We start from the raw sequence: 15,276 nt of genomic DNA on the forward strand, positions 1-15,276 counted from the left end.
GCTGGCAATATGTAAGTTTTTTATTAATAAATACTTAACAGCATATTTGTCCTATTTATAAACTATGTCCCCTTTCTATAAGACATCTTTGTTTAGGAGACACACTAATCATCTTCCTTCCATGGCATTCACGTGCTGGTGATTCAGAAGACAATGATTTGTCGCGTCCTGCATCAAAATAGCCACTATGAGATAGGTAGAAGTATTTTTTCACCATATACTTCTTTGCTTGCTTCATCCCATATAGCATCACTTTCAGTTTTTACCCGATCAGACTAACAAATAATGAAATATGTCACATTAAATGTAAATTGTATATGAATTAAGGGTCTGACAAAGTTGCATGTTCTTAAAACGAGTATTTACTTTGTATATTTGTACAACTGTATACCTTATTTCTTTAGTTTCGATAACAATGCCATGCAAATGGTAATAAAGAGAAGTATTTTGCATTATGAAAAATAAATGAAATTGATTATTTCAAAATTTTCTTGAAATTGTGAATGATAGATTATTTTTTCTTCTTCAGATAAGCCAAATTAAATGGGAATACAATTTGAACTAGTTTCAAAGAATATGTTTGCTGGATGATATTAAATAAAATTGTCTTACTTTTCCTTACCATTTCAGAAGAGTTAATGAAGTACCTCCATCATAAAACCCTCGTTCGATTATTGACAAACCAAATCCAAGTTTAGTATGGCGTCCATTATTACTGAACTAGTATGCATATTTGTTTAAGGCCAGCTGAAGGACGCCTCCTGGTGCGGGAGTTTCTCGCTACATTAAAGACCAATTGGTGGCCTTCGGCTGTTGTCTGCTATATGGTCGGGTTGTTGTCGCTTTGACACATTCCCCATTTCCATTTTCAATTTTATTCACCAATTTTGATTGGGGAAGACTGAAATTACAATACTCTGAATTGTAAATGTTGTCTACGGAGTATAACCTTTACGGATCGGTATACGTCGGTTTAACGAAAGGATGTCGAAACCATGATCGTTTTTTAAACTTTCCTTTGCCGACAAAGGTCTAGATTCCAGCAACTAGGGCAATATCCTTGATCATTACTAAAAATGTAAAAACAAACACGTAGAGCAGGATCTTAAATGATATTGACGACTTATAGTCTATACCTCCTGATTGATAGTTCCCCATTCATGACGTATGATCCGGTTAACCATGTTATAACTAATGTCAAACGGTATTATCAAAAGCACTTCGCTGCGAAATGTGTTATCCCTATTTTTGACATTTTTACCTATTATGTCTGTTTGTTTTGTTCACACATCGTTGTCAATATTTTATGCGACTGTCAAACAAGTGAGAGGTTTAGCTAGCTATAAAATCGGGTTTAATCCATCATTTTTTCGAGCCTTCGACTTTAGTCGAAAAAGCGAGACTAAGCGATCCTACATTCCGTCGTCGTCGGCGTCGTCGTCGTCGTCGTCGGCGGCGTCCACAAATATTCACTCTGTGGTTAAAGTTTTTGAAGTTTTAATAACTTTCTTAAACTATACTGAATTTCTACCAAACTTAGACAGAAGCTTGTTTATGATCATAAGAAAGTATCCAGAAGTAAATTTTGTAAAAATAAAATTCCATTTTTTCCGTATTTTACTTATAAATGGACTTAGTTTTTCTGCGAGGAAACATTACATTCACTCTGTGGAGAAAGTTTTAAAAATTTTAATAACTTTCATAAACTATCCTTGATTTGTACCAAACTTGGACAGAAGCTTGTTTATGATCATAAGATAGTATCAAGAAGAAAATTTTGTAAAAATAATTTTCCACTTTTCCGTATTTTACTTATAAATGGACTTAGTTTTTCTGTGAGGAAACATTACATTCACTCTGTGGTTAAAGTTTTTAAAATTTTAATAACTTTCATAAACTATCCTTGATTTGTACCAAACTTGGACAGAAGCTTGTTTATGATCATAAGATAGTGTCAAGAAGAAAATTTTGTAAAAATAAATTTCCACTTTTTCGTATTTTACTTATAAATGGACTTTTTTGCCAGAAACAAAACATTCACTCTGTGGTTTAAGTTTTTAAAATTTGTATAATGTTCTTAAACTATCCTGGATTTCTACCAAACTTAGACAAAAGCTTGTTTCTGATCATAAGATATTATTCAGAAGTAAATTTTGTAAAAAAAAAAATCATTTTTTCCGTATTTTACTTATAAGGGCGTTTTTCAATAAAAACGTACTTTCTTGTCCCAGCCACTTTAAAAAAAAATGTGTTTGATCTTTGCAAGTAATTTTTTGTGCAGTCAGTACATTGAATTAGATATAACATTTTTAAGCAAAGAAACAGTTTATTTTTTAGAGGGATTGATAAGATATTGATTCCTGAATGGTCCAAAACAACCAAAATGACATGTCCCTAGACCGCCTGTTCAACATTCATACTCTCAAATATCGTAAAACAATGTAGAAATAAATATTAATTTTACTTAATATAAGTTCTTTAGTAATTCAAAAGTATGTTTAGAGCAAACATATTTAAATAAACAGCATTTAACATAGGATTTTTTATTTTAGAAGGTGTGTCCCTAACACAATGTCCACTACGAAACGAAGTCATTAAAACTGTTTTATAAAATCAATGTATTTTTTTGTTTGCAAGAGATATAAACATTAGGGTCTTACAAAAGAAGTGATGCTTTTATAACGGCAATTAAACTGTTGGTAAGAAAAATTGAGCACATCAAATGTACCAGAGTGATGCTGTATTTTTGTAAATGTCCACTACGAAACGGGTCAAATCTCCTTCAATAACTGGTTTTAAAATTATGAAAAAAATATCAGTGTACAGCTTAATAACGCTTTGATGAATACAGTCAGTCTTGTTACTATTGCAATATTGGGGTTGTGAGAAAAAAATAAAACCTGTGAATACGTCCCCTACGAAACGATCCCCTATGAAACAAGTTTGGGAGAAAAACGTTTCGTAGTGGACACTACCACTACCATGCAGTCTTTTTTACTCTTTTTTCAATTATATTCGTGCAAAGCAAATAACAAAGGTTAGTTTCATGTAAGTTTTATCATGTTTTTATTAACATAGAATAGGGTTGATGTCAACTACGAAACTTTTTGTCCACTACGAAACGGTTTTGTCAACTACGAAACGCATCAAAATGTCCACTACGTAACATGAGTTGTACCTTCATATGTGAAGCATTGTCTAATCTTTATCGATAAAAAATGGTTCTCCAATTCAGAAAAAAATGAGATTTTTCTAGTATATAAAGTAAACAAACTGGAATGTCTATAGAAAACATTTAAAATTGCAAAAATATGTGTGTTTAGAAGCAGTTTCGTAGGGACTTTTGTCCCCTACGAAACAGTACACAAATTATGAAAATAATATCCTTTTAAAGAGTATTTAAGATTGCACTTTTTGTTTACAAACAGGTCTATAATAGAGGTATTCAAAATAACTCTTGAAAATAAATTTTAGACTAGTTGATTTTCCATTTTTTTTAGGTCTGAAAGGAACGCTTTTATTGAAAAACGCCCATAAATGGACTTAGTTTTTCTTCCAGTTAACATTACATACAGTCTGCAGTTAAAGTTTATAAAACATTTATTAGATTCATAAACTATCCTGGATTTTTTACCAAACTTGGGAGCTTCTTTCAATCAAAAGACAGTATCGAGAGGGAAATTTTTATTGATGTCTTTCCTCATTTTTGTTGAGTCTGCGATTAACAGCAAAAGTAGGCGAGACACTGGGTTCCGTGGAACCCTTACGAATTTTTTACAAGATATAATGCATGTACCAAGTCAGGAATATGACAGTTGTTGTCCATTCGTTTGATGTTTTGGGGCTTTTGATTTTGCTATTTGGTTAGAGACTTTCCATTTTGAGTTTTCCTTAGAGTTCAGTATTTTTGTAATATTACTCGAAATATCGTGAGCCGAACTCCATCAATTGGAAACACAACTTCCTGAAGAAAAAAAACCCTGATGGATTATGCCAGTCATTGGGTAAAACAAGATAAATAACACGTAAAAACTCTTTCCGAATGAATTAAGGTTGTCAGGTCATTGATTAAAATCAGAATAAAGACCCTGAATTGGTCTATTAATATTAATGCTACATCAATCGATATAGACCGAAATGTTGCAGAATACCTGTCCTACGTCCATGACAAACATATTGTTGTCCCTGCAGATAAAGCCCCAAACAACGTCGTCTGTGTGTCTTAATCACATTACATAAACTGCTAGATAATTGAATAATGTATTGGCTATTCACTTGGAAAATCAACATATACCATTACGTCACTTATTAAAGAACAGATCCTGGATAATCATAGGTCTGTTCTAAGTTCTTTTGAATTTTAACCAAAGATGAAGAACTTAATCTTCCATCACTGCATTGGATACCTAAACTACACAAGTATCCCTTTAAACAGCGATATATTGTTGGTTTTTTTCTAAATTATTAACATAACATTTATCAGCAGTCAAAGTAGGACTTTAAAGTTATTGTGAAACTACCTATTCTAGAGGATGCGGGAATCAGATGTGGATACTAAAAAGATCCAAAGATCTTTTAGAGAACATACAATCTAATGATCTTTCATCTTGCAATAGATTAATAACATTTGACTTGTTATACACTTCACACAAGTATTCCCCATTCAAAACTAAAAGAAAAATCTTAAGAGTTGGTCCTACTCTGTTTTTCTTTAAAAAAAAAAAGAGTCATCTTAAATACAAGTATCTTGTCTCAGAGAGGGATACATCCTACTTATATTCACCGGCAGTTTTTACTATTGACTTTCTCGACTCTATCATAAGGTGCTGAATCAATTAGGTTTTGGTATAGCTGATGCAATGGAGATGTATAATTAAAAAAATCTATGCTCCTTTCCCTGTTTTATGTTATTAAGTTCTAGCATATTTCCAAATTAATTCAGAATTATGAGTTTACACCTCTTATTTTTGACATTCAAGGAAGAGAAAATTTAAGTTGTTGGAACCTTGACATCTTACATTTCACATTAATAAATTGTAATTATATATTGTATTAGCTGAATTTGTTGCTTAAAGTTAAATTAATGTTGATCATCATGTAATTATATTTTGCTATTGTTATAAATTTAACCTTGGACCGAGTACTGTATCAAGGTTATTATTCTGTTATTCATATTTTTAAATCATTGAAAAATTAAAAATAATAGTATAAAATGATTTAAGTAACTTTTAATTAAAAGAAATCGTGCCAATGGTTAATAACATTAATTTATCATGTGCTCACTATAAAAACATCTGTTCAGACCACTCCACAGTTAAAAACAATGTCTTGGTTCCTTGCGATTAGTTGTGTGTATTTGGTAGCGGTTACATTTGTGTCTAGTTCACGACACACACAAGAATCGCTACTAGATCATCTGGCTATCGACAACTGCGACAATCATGCCGAGTAAGTAATCATGCATTTTTTATTTTTGTATCTCTCTTTGTATATATTTATGTACAGATTACAAGCAGAAACTTAATTTAAAACAGTTCTTGTATAATTTTTCATCTGTTACTGGTGTGGGCAAGAACTTTAATAAAAAACAGAAAAAAAATAAAATAACAGGAGATGGTCATGATCTTTTCAGCTAGTTTGTTCGACTAAATATTGTGTCAACGACGTGGCATGATTTCATATTAGCAGGTTAACTTATTCATTTGCTTTAATCTTTCTTTCAGCGACTGCTCTATATTGATTTTGTTTGATATGGTATTGTCTATAATTGCTTTGCTTGTATATAATTGTAAAAAACAGTTCCTTAGTTATGCAAATAATATATAAAAAATACAACACATATTAAAAGTCTGTCGCGTTAATCCTTCACAGGACGTTTCAATGTGCTTAATTGTTAAATGCTCATGAACTTACGCAAAAGGTAAAAATAAATGAATATAAATTTTGAAAAAAATGCCAATAAAGAGTAATTTGCATGAGCTTACTTAATTTAGATAATTCATAAAATTCACGACAACGTGTTACGGTAACAGTATCCAATATCATAACGGTCATAACGGTTTCGCCTTCGATCATCAAATAATCCATTAATTTATATGTTTTTTTAAGTCTTTGCTAAGACACAACACCAGGGATTAACTACAATATAGACATATTGACATCGGGACTTCTCCCGTACGGCAGTAGAATGGCGTCTTTGAGTATTTTTAAAATTATTTATACGGAGCAATGTCTGATCGGAATGTCAACGGTAAATTCAATTTCTCGAATAAGAAAAGGATTTTTAGGCTTTAATTCAGAAAAATATGGTCTTAACATCTCGAAAACTGTTATAATTGAATATAACACTAAAATGATTATCAAAGGTACACAACAAATGTACCAGGATTATAATTTAATATGCCAGACGCGCGTTTCGTCTAAATAAGACTCACCAGTGACGCTCAGATCAAAATAGTTATTAAGCCAAACAAGTTCAAAGTTGAAGAGCATTGAGATCCCAAAATTACAAAAAGTTGTGCCAAATACGTCCTAGGTAATCTATTCCTGGGAAAAGAAAATTCTTAGTTTTACGAAAAATTCAAAGTTTTCTAACAGAAAATTTATAAAAATGACCTTATAATTGATATTCATGTGAACACCGAAATGCTGACTACTGGGCTTGTGATACCCTCGAGGTCAAAACGTCCACAAGCAGTGGCATCAACCCTTATAGTTTCGATGCGCTTTCCTTGATTAAGCTTAACCAGGAAGGCTAGAACCAAAACACGTGAAAGCCAGAGCCGTATATATACTTTTAAACTTTAGGAGGTATTTGACCAAAAGGTACATAAACATATGGCTTAATTCATCTTATGTCAACATGAATGACATGTTGACATGAACAACATCAATGGGGAACTTTAAAAATATAGTAAGCAATGTCAGTACCAAAGGTACTGAGATGATGAATAAAGGCAACAGTATTATTCCGCTGAAACAGTCATAAAAGCTTATCACAATCATGTTTAACCTGTCGAATTTTTGCGCCTATCCTAAGACAGGAGCCTTAATATTTTGTAAATCTTGCATGTTATTTTTTAAATTTTAGTTCATTTTTATGTTTTAGAGTTTAGTATGACATCCATTTTTACTGAACTAGTACACTTTTGTGCTTAGAGGTTAGCTGACGCCCACATCTATTTGCGGGATTTTTTCGCTGTGTTGAAGATCAATTGGTGGCCTTCGGTTACTTTCTACTGTTTGGTTGGGTATTTGTCTCTTTGACACATTCCCCATTTCCATACTAAATATATCATAGTAAAAATAGAAAGTTCGACGGAGGCCAAACATGTTTCAAAAACTGGATCTAGTTTGTGACCGTTAACAATGAGCCAAGTAAACTATACAATCATGGCATACATATGTTCTTTCTTGCTTCTAAAGGGTTACAACGAATAAGTCTTTGAATTTTGCAGAGTTAATTGCTAAAGAACTTTTTTTTTAATTTTCATTTTAAAGTTATCAATATCTGTGTTTATGATATTTAGCAAATTTATTAATTTGTTTTTCATTTACAGACAACCAGAAGCCGTTTTGTCCCCATCGAATACAGGTTTAAGATGCGTTACTGCCAGTGATGAAAAAGTGTCAGATTATACATACTTTGATAATGTGCGCATGACCGTTGAAAACACTCCGATGTACACTGTTTTCCAGGGTTTGCTAGACTTCACTGACAACACTCCACGATTCTGCTTCGACAAGGACAACAAACTTGCTGAGTTTGATATTAATTTTAAAAAGTGAGTTACATGTTCATAGTTCTGTTGCAAAAGCCATTAAAGTATATCACATGCCTTAGTAATTCCAAATATATTTTCAGTTTCACTGTTAAGATATCTCATAAATCTAAATATCTGAATCTGAAATTCACAGAACGCTTTTTTTTTAAATTGGCCAGTTCTATAAAACACATTCCAATATAGACTTGTTAATCATTTTAGGGATTGAACTATCCTGCATTATGCTTTTACTTGATGAAAATTTGTTGATATTCTGAAGTTAGGCAAACAATTTGCAACGGAAATAATTTCATAATTTCTGTTTATATGAATAAAGAAACATGTGCTGTAATTTTTCAAACACATCAAACGATATAGGGCACCATATTTGGTTTGAATCTATTTTTAGTAGTTTGCTTATAATTGGTTTGCACTCCAAAATCTCTTATACTGTTCCTATAAAAACTTGATATCATTGTTATTTAAAGTAAAGCCAACATGAGTTAGTCCATGTTTAAATTTCGCCAATCGACGGAGAAGAGAAACACACGTTTCATGTAGTTATACAATTATGCCAGTGCTAAGCTTAACTAAAGACTATGTTCTTATTTAATGTAACCTTGAGATGAATAGATATTTACAATTTTATCAAATAAAAAATACTAAAAGCACCCCACATAGTCTTGCAATATGGAAATCCTAAGACTAATGTCCGTGACGAATTTCTTTTGACATTTTAAAGATTTTCATCTTTGTGAAATGAGCTCAGGCAAGTGTTGACTTATTCATTTAATATAACAGAAACATTTTATATTTTTCGTGTCAGAAAATTTCAATTTGTTTGCAGATATATATTTGTCCAAAGGGTTGGTCACTGCTTTTTTGTCTGTGAACTTTAAATCTTTCTCTTAACTGCAATATATAGCATAAGATTGCCGAGCCATGGCTTGAATAACGCTTCGGTCTTATAGAAAGACACTTACTTGAGTTTCGATTCTAACGAATTTGCAAAGCCCACATCGTTTAACTTACTTCGGAACACACATTTTGTTTCCAACAACCGAGAGATATTATTATTTTAGGGTCTTCGGTTGTCTCTTTTTCACAACGACTTTTCTTCTATATATATATAATGTTTTCAGCTATCACGTCCCATTTAATATTGGAAGGTGTGTTTTATAAATCTGTATAACACTCTAAACTGTGCATACATTTACTTTCATGGGTATTGATTTTCTTAGGAAAAAGATTTTCTTGGATGTTTGAAACCGAGGTTATATAAAAGTCAGCATAGGTCCAAATGTAACTTTGTGGTTTGTTGAACATTTAAATTCGTGATTTATCAATACCTACAAAGTTAACGTTTATTGGTAACCAACGTACACCAATGATACATTTTCAAGTATAAAAGAAATTCTAATATTAATCTTTTACAATTTCAGCAATAATCCTCTTGAGACCTCGAGGGTTGAATTAACTCCATGTCGTACCGGTGGATATTGGACCAATGGAAAAGTATTTTGCTCTCCCCCTGAATGTTCTAAGTATTTACGTCAACCAAAAAATGCAGAATATTTTGAGGAGGAACTACATGTTACAATGAATATGAAGGATCTTAACGAGATACCAGTAAATGGACCAAGAGGTGGAGCGTCCATGATAAAGTATGCTAGTGGAAGTGACCATAGATTGATCTACAACATAACGTCAAACACAACACAATATCTGACAACAGACCAGTTCTTTTCATATTGTTCAAAGTTTGGTCCATGTTACAAAGGCGAGTTTCTTGGGAGAACAGATTTGCTATATTCCCATGGAGGATGGCCTCCAATGATTCTCAAACGACAAGGTGACCAGGTCTTACTCATCCTGAGATATGACCCAAGAAGCTTTGTATACCGAGAAAAGTCACCTCTGGTCTCATGCAAGAGAAAGTCAGAAAATGATTTTGAATTATGTGACTCTCCCACTGGTTCTTATTCCTGGAGGAAAATATGGAAGGCGTCATTGCCTTATAAAAAGGAATGGTTATCATTACGATTCTTAACGCGTTGGTCTTACAAGCACGATTGTCTCATCCAAGTTACAGATACTGAGACACAAGAAGAACTGGTTAACTATACGGGTCCATGTGGTAGATATGCTGACATGAAACTAGGAAATTATCCGTATGCAAAGGTCGGTATTTCAAACAAAGGTCTTAGCGGATCAGTCAAAATGAGGTTCCGTGATGTTATCTTGATACAAAAAGGACCTGTATGAAACTGATGCGTTTGTTTTAACTTAATCAACGCGTTTGCTAAATTTTGTCGACTTCTCTATGAATATTTTGACAAATAAAAAAACGTCTTTTAACAGGTTTACAAATATATATTTAACACTTATGCTAAGCGATTTATCTGCTTGATTGGCATATCTTGGTAAAAAAAATTGAGACTTTTAATATAAACATTGCATTGTCTACACATTTCCTAGTTCAAAAGCGTTTCTGTGAAACCACAAATGTACACATAAAGGTAATATTTCAGACTACCAAAATTGAGTTTATTTAAGTCCTGAAGGCATGTGATAGTTATCATTGTAGCATACAGAATTAAAAGAGGAATTGTTCAATTAGAAATTAATAACAAACGACTAACAATCATAATGAACCCCTTATATATACAAACTTCAATTGCATATAGGATATACATTTTCCCACTAATTTGTTATTCAAGAGCTTGCAACTTCCACTCAGAATTTGTAAAACGTCACCAGTGTCGGAGCAGAAAGTTGATGAAGCGGGAGTATGTCAAAGAACTTTTCGTCCTTTTTCTGAAAAAAGGTCATCGGAAGTTACCAAGACCTTGTTGACAAATACTCCGTATCAACTTCACAAATAAAATACGCTGGTCTTGAAGCATATATTCCAGGCTCTGACGATTTGTATTATCTTTATTAGACGAAAAGTATTTTTTTCTTTGTCTTTGCAAGTAATAACTTTTCAGTATTTAGTCTATTTTTGGTAATATGCATGCGTCGTGGCTCAGTACTTATACATCCCGTCATTGTGTTATTGTGTTATGGTAAATTCTTGTATTCTTGTGGATCGTTTTTGATTATGTGCTTTGTTTATATGACTTTTTTTTCTTTGTTGACATATTTGTTTATTTTTACATTGATTAGGATTATAACACAATGTTGACTGCTCTTACTCTATTTTTTAAGATTAACCTTTTATGCCTGTTTACACATCATTGTCAGTATGATGAGATTTTATGCGACTGTCATACAAGTGAGAAGTTTAGCTGACTTTAAAACTAGTTATAGTCAATCAACCATTTTCTACATACAAAAATGCTTTTACCAAGTAAGGAATATGAAAGTTGTTGTCTTTTAGATTGATGTCGTTGAGATTTTGATTTTGCAACTTAATAAGACACGTTCCATTTAGAATTTTCATCAGAATTCAGTATTTTTGTCATTTCCTATTGTGTTAATTACCCATTTTAGATGGTAACGTTCCCTTGTCACAATCTTATGGTGTTTATATATCTCAACTTGTTGCGATTTGCTCATGTATTTAACAACGTTTTTTGTTTTAATGAAAGTTATCTCTGTATTACTGAAAAATTATTATACCAGGGTTTCCGATATCACAAACTAGTCAAAACATTTACTAAATTTTATCATCGGTACAAGGACATCATTCGTAAATATAAATCAACATGCAAACATCTTATACGTTCTGGTATTTCAGGTTCATTCTTTTAATAATAATTTTTTTACAAAAGTGTCGTATTCACCTCAAAAGCTTACCAAACCTTTAAACAGACTAATTTTATGCGACTGTCATACAAGTGAGAAGTTTAGCTGACTTTAAAACTAGTTATAGTCAATCAACCATTTTCTAAATACAAAAATGCTTTTACCAAGTAAAGAATATGAAAGTTGTTGTCTTTTAGATTGATGTCGTTGAGATTTTGATTTTGCCATTTGATTAGGGACGTTCCATTTAGAATTTTCTTCAGAGTTCAGTATTTTTGTTATTTCTTATTGTGTTAATTACCCATTTTAGATGGTGACGTTCCCTTGTCACAATCTTATGGTGTTTATATATCTCAACTTGTTGCGATTTGCTTATGTATTTAACAACGTTTTTTGTTTTAATGAAAGTTATCTCTGTATTACTGAAAAAGTATTACACCAGGGTTTCCGATATCACAAACTAGTCAAAAAATTTAATAAATTTTATCATCGGTACAAGAACATCATTCGTAAATATAAATCAACATGCAAACATCTTATACGTTCTGGTATTTCACATTCAATCTTTTATAGTAATTTTTTTACAAAAATGTCGGCATTCACCTCCAAACCTTTAAACAGACTTATTCACAAGGGATACAATTACGATGCTGATGTCAGGTCATTAAGACTCATCGAGTCTCTGCATTGGAAATAAACACAATTATTATGAAACCAGTTGTTGGCATGATACAAGTTATGTTCTTTTCATATATTTTATAATTTGATACTAAACACCTAATGGGAAGGACTATGCTTGATTTTCATATAATAAAGATATAATAGAGGCCAAAGTAACCTTAAGAATATTAACACTCATAATTCGAAAATAATCTGATAATGCCATGGCAAAAAACGATAATGACCAACAGATAAACATTAGTACACAAAACACAACATAGAAAACTAAAGACTGAGGAACTGGACCCCGGCACATAATGGGGGTGATCACAGGTACACCGGGAGGTTAAGCTGATCCTTACTCACATGTGGCACCTGTCTTGTTGTTCAAGTTAGTACAAACCCGGTCATTAGTTCGTGAAAAGGGAACAGGATTGTTGTAAAGACTTTGGAAATATGTCCACTATCATCTGTGAAACAGATATTCCATAAAGGTCAACTTATCTGCAACGCTGTTGTTTTATGAAATACGTCAGCAGGTACGATGAAGTCATAGTTAGCAAAACGGTTAAGAAGATGGTGGCCAAAACCTTAATGTAAAACAAAAAATGATAATTTAATATAAAAAATACATCAGTAGTAGCTTTTATTTACTAAAAATGAAAGGAGCAGTTCCGGTTAAACACTTGAGTGTCTATTTCAATTGATTCAATTAGTTTATGTGAAAGATTTTAACTGATGTAGTCATTAAAAACGGTCTGATTCTAGCTTAAATATGAAAAATCTATCAAATATGCCAAAACGCATCACTTTTCAGATGTTTTTTGTCAAAAATGTAAGTGTTCATCTTCAACCTTTATATATGTTTTGTATTATCATCAAATACAACTTACATTTCAATATTAAGAATGAACACGAATGCGGCCATATTCATTATAGACGGAAACCGTCTAAAATTTAACTAAAATGAAAAAAATTGTGAAGATTTCAGTAATTTAGCATGACTTAATGATGCTAGTACGCGATAATTGTGCATTTTATTGTCAAAACAGCCCATATTTATGTAGCAGAAGCATTCAACTTTCCAAAAAAATAGCTTAAAGATTACATTTTCACAATTTTGTAAAACTTCTATATTTTTGGGCAAAAAGGAGTCTTACTGAACCTACTCCTTTCTTTAAAAATTTAATGTAGAAATAGGCTGTCGAAAAATTTTAAAATGTAATTTTTCATTGAACCGTCATTAGTAAAAGAAGCACAAAAATTACCACAAGGGTCATCCCTAACGAGTTCAAACTCAAATTTAAATTCTTTATCACATTGTTTGAACTTTATAGTTCATCAATATCAATGTAAAATTTCAAAACATGCCATGCAACGTCATCGAAATGTCATCTTTTTGAAAGTAGCAAATACAATATGTTCCAAGTACATTTCGTAAAAAAAGAGTAAGCAAGGATAAATATCCAATGTTAAAAATATTTGAAAAAATAAACAAAAGCTCTGTTATTCGACTTTTGACGATGCTAATTTAAGCATGGATGCAATTTGGGTACTCCTCATTAAAGAATCATTGATGGTTTGGTGGTTAGTTCAGCGCAATTTTTTCTATGATTCCATATGAATTGAAAATCAAACTGGCGTACCTATATAATAAAGAAGGATAAGGCTACAAAATAAAAACAAAATGGAAATTTTTGTCATAATCGTAAAAAAACGTAGTTGAAAAAACTGTCAAAATAGGTGCAATTTGGGTACCGTCACGTTAGATGTAACTTAAACATATAGTATAAACTATTCTTTAGTGCAGTTTAATAAAACAATGCAACGTACTCACTAGTATCGCAGGTACGGTGCTAGCTTGCTACCGACGTGTATCCCTATGAACATGAAAAATATAAAGTTAATACTATCAAACATTTTATAAACACCAATTCAATAATGCATAAAAATCTTAATAGAGATATTGAAAAGGTAAGTCTTGAAAAATAAAAATAAACCCATATTGTTTTAATGTGAAATAAATTTATACACAAGACAAACATAAAGATAATACATAATGAATTTCGCTAATCACATTTCAAGGGTTTTTTTCAGAAGATATTTATATTACTGTTCACATAAGGAGATGTAATATGATTGTCAATGAGACAACTGTATTGAACATGATTCAGATAAATGACGCGCCGAAATCAACATCAGCTTGACCTTGAACAGAACTCAAACCATGCAGTTACATAAAAATATTTTGACATAACAAAATGTGAAACTATTTAAACCAACTGTCTATTATTAAACAAAAAAAAACAAAAAAAAAACAAAAAAACAAATATAAAAGACAATCACTGAAATACTATACAATGAGTTGGTACAAACACGTATAGAAAGTGGCAGGGTTATACATGTGTATACGCTCAACTATTCACCTAACCAGTGACAGTGGTGGTTGGTGGAACATCACATCATGAGAACAAATTGTAAAATTAGGAAGGAAATAGCTTGACTCATCATATTGACAAAACAACCCAACTATTTAAACAAAAACAAAAACAAAAAAGACACAAAGTAAAGATCTACCATCATTGTCATATTTCCGAGTGTGACTGTTATACCGAATGTGAATTTGCATTACTATATGACGTGTGTCGGTATTGTACATCCAACAATTTAAGACACTAGGGCTGTTTTCCGACTGACAAATTTTGTGAACGTCTGAAATTTGTTGTTAAATTTATAATATCTAATGATGTTCGAATTCAAGAGGCCAAATTGTGGCTTTGTCATATTATCTACGTTGCGAGTGAAGTTAAAAATGCAATCCCAACACCTTTCTTTCTGCAAACATTGTCATACGTTCTCATAATACATTTTTACACAACAATTACATTTGCTACATATCATGTTACATTTGATAATATGTGTCAGTATGTTTTATGGGTTAACGAACTTGGTGTTGAAAGAAGATCTCTACTCATATTTGTTAAATATTTCCAGACTCATAGAACTTTATATATAAGATAAAAGAGGGGAGAAAGATACCACGGCAGATGAACATTCAACCAATTTTCCATTGTTTAATATTAGTTCGTATGTTGATCTCCTG

At 31.8% G+C, this 15,276-nt stretch overlaps 1 long non-coding RNA gene across 1 annotated transcript; it reads left to right on the top strand.

Annotated features, from left to right (window-relative positions):
- Window positions 1-5,308: 5,308 nt before the first annotated feature.
- LOC143064192 (uncharacterized) lies at window positions 5,309-9,612 on the top strand. Its single transcript, XR_012975201.1, has 3 exons — window positions 5,309-5,448; window positions 7,560-7,784; window positions 9,206-9,612. It is a non-coding gene; the product is annotated as an uncharacterized LOC143064192 (long non-coding RNA).
- Window positions 9,613-15,276: the final 5,664 nt, after the last annotated feature.

The sequence above is a fragment of the Mytilus galloprovincialis genome, chromosome 2, assembly GCF_965363235.1.
Source record: "Mytilus galloprovincialis chromosome 2, xbMytGall1.hap1.1, whole genome shotgun sequence".
Classification (NCBI taxonomy): Eukaryota; Metazoa; Mollusca; class Bivalvia; order Mytilida; family Mytilidae; genus Mytilus; species Mytilus galloprovincialis.